The 2,147-nt window shown below is 44.3% G+C and overlaps 1 pseudogene; it reads right to left on the bottom strand.

Moving 5' to 3' along the window:
• Positions 1–219: 219 nt before the first annotated feature.
• On the bottom strand, positions 220–780 carry LOC143389462 (zinc finger protein 706 pseudogene; annotated as a pseudogene).
• Between the last annotated feature and the right edge of the window lie 1,367 nt (positions 781–2,147).

Below are 2,147 nucleotides of genomic sequence, written 5' to 3'. Positions count from 1 at the left end.
GCACTGAGCTGAGAAAGGGAGATAAAAGTTGTGTTTGTAATTCTAGCTGCTGAATTCATTAGATATTTATAAGGCAAATAAGGAAAGTTAGAACAGAATATGTAGAACCATTTATCCTGTGATGTTGTAAAATTAAAGTACTACTTTATTAAATGAGTTATTTTACACAATATGAACATCAATATAATTACAATTGTAAAAAAAATTTTATAACAAGGATGGACTGATTTTCAGATTTCCAAATCAGAGTCAACTGTACATTTACACAGAATTGTCTTTGCATGAAGCCCAAAAGGGAACAGCACAACAATGAGTGTTTCTGTAGCCCCTTTATTTTTGCTGATCAACACTTTGTTAGAAAAGCAGCTGCGGGTTTGTTACCTAAGGTCTGAGACAGTAGAAGAGTCAAAGGTGTCATGAATTCACCTGTAAACAACTTTATGCCTGAACATCAGCTAATTCTGGAGGAAGTGGAGTCTTAGGATGCTTGCTTTCAAAGTGCTGCTTGAAGGTCTTAGAGTCTGGCATTTGTGTCCTACAGACAGTGCAGGTATATATTAAGGCAGCTTTGGCAGCAGCCTTTTGGTCATGTCCTTGTTTCTTCTTTTGTCCAGCCTGCTTTTGGGCATTTTTTTTTGCTGAGACTGAATCTTCTGCTGCCCACGAGCCATATCCCGGCCGGGACAGTCTTGCGTCGGAGAGACCACGCAGCGCGAGAAGGCCAGGGAAAGTCGCGGAGGGAAGGAAGGGGGAGCGCACCCAGCACCGCTTCGGCCTCCTCCACCCACCAAAGAGGGGAAAGAGGAGAGCTGGGAACACAACAGCCTGCGCCTCGCACACCCGCCGCCGCCGCGCCGCGCCCGAAGCCGCCTCAAGTTTGAGAATTACTATTGTAATTTAAGTGTCTAGGATAAAAAGACTTTAATTAGAAAGCAATCTCATATTAAAGACATAGTCAGTGGACTTTGAGCAATGAAACTTTAAGATAGTTAAGGAGCATTATTGTCATACATTTTAAAATATCTGGAAGTCAATAATTTGTATAAGGACAAGTTATTGAATACTGAAGCTTTAAAATAGCCACCTTCTATTTTAGGTAGCAGTTTGAGGGAAACATCTTTTGTTTTGTGGTAGGTGGGCTAAGGAAGGCTATTCTGATAGAGGCAGCAGCTCTTGCCCTTTCTGCCTGTTGAGAACCCTTTACTATGTGGCCCAATGCCAGCAGCCATGGCAGGGATGGCAGGGACTTCTCTACAAAATGTCAGCTGCTGCTCTGTTTCTATCACTCCTTGCTTATGTTAGATTCTTTAAAATGAACCTTTTAAAATCCCTCTGGTGTTCCAGGAAAATCTTGCAGGATTCAAAAACAAAAATCTTAAGCTAGGTGAGGTCGCACATGCCTGTGATCCCAGCAAGGATTGTGAATTTGAGGACCACCTCAGCAACTTAGTGAGACCCAGTCTCAAAATAAAAATGAAAAGTTTGGGGATGCAGCTCAGTGCTTCAATGACCCTGGTTTCAATCTCCAAGACCAACAAAACCCAAAAATCTTGAGCTTTTCACACCCAAATCTGTTGTGTGCTGTTGCTGGTGATGGTGAGAGACCAGAGTTTACACCTGCACATGGTACTTGTCCATCTGGAGTGTGTACATGGTAGGCATTAGAAGATTTGCAATTGGACTGTCCCCTCAAAGTCCTGTGTTGAAGTCTTGGTCCCCAGGGCAGCAGTGTTCAGAGTAGGGCTTGGGGGAAGTGATTGGATCAAGACAACTCTGACCTCGCTGACGGATCAGTCCTTTACTGGGTCATCTTGAAGGAGAATACTGGAAGGTGGGGAGGAAGGATGAGGGGCTTAGGGAGAGAAAGGGTGATTTCATCCCCAGGCCCTGCCTCTCCCTCTCCTTCCCAGCCCCCAAGAAGCCAGCAGCTTTCCTCTGCCAGGAGCTCCCCCTCATGATGCTCTACCTGGGGCCCAGAGTCAACAGAGCCAGTGACCATGGACTGAAACTCTGGAACTCTGAGACTAAATAATTATAAGTCAATTTCTCACAGGAACAAAACTCCAAGTAACAGCATCTGCATTCGTTACAGGACCATGGAGCTAAATTGATGATAGGTTCCAGGTAAGTTCAGTCTAAGAACCGCT

This window comes from Callospermophilus lateralis, unplaced genomic scaffold (genome assembly GCF_048772815.1).
Source record: "Callospermophilus lateralis isolate mCalLat2 unplaced genomic scaffold, mCalLat2.hap1 Scaffold_63, whole genome shotgun sequence".
NCBI lineage: Eukaryota > Metazoa > Chordata > Mammalia > Rodentia > Sciuridae > Callospermophilus > Callospermophilus lateralis.
This window is presented reverse-complemented; position numbering and strand designations above follow the sequence as displayed.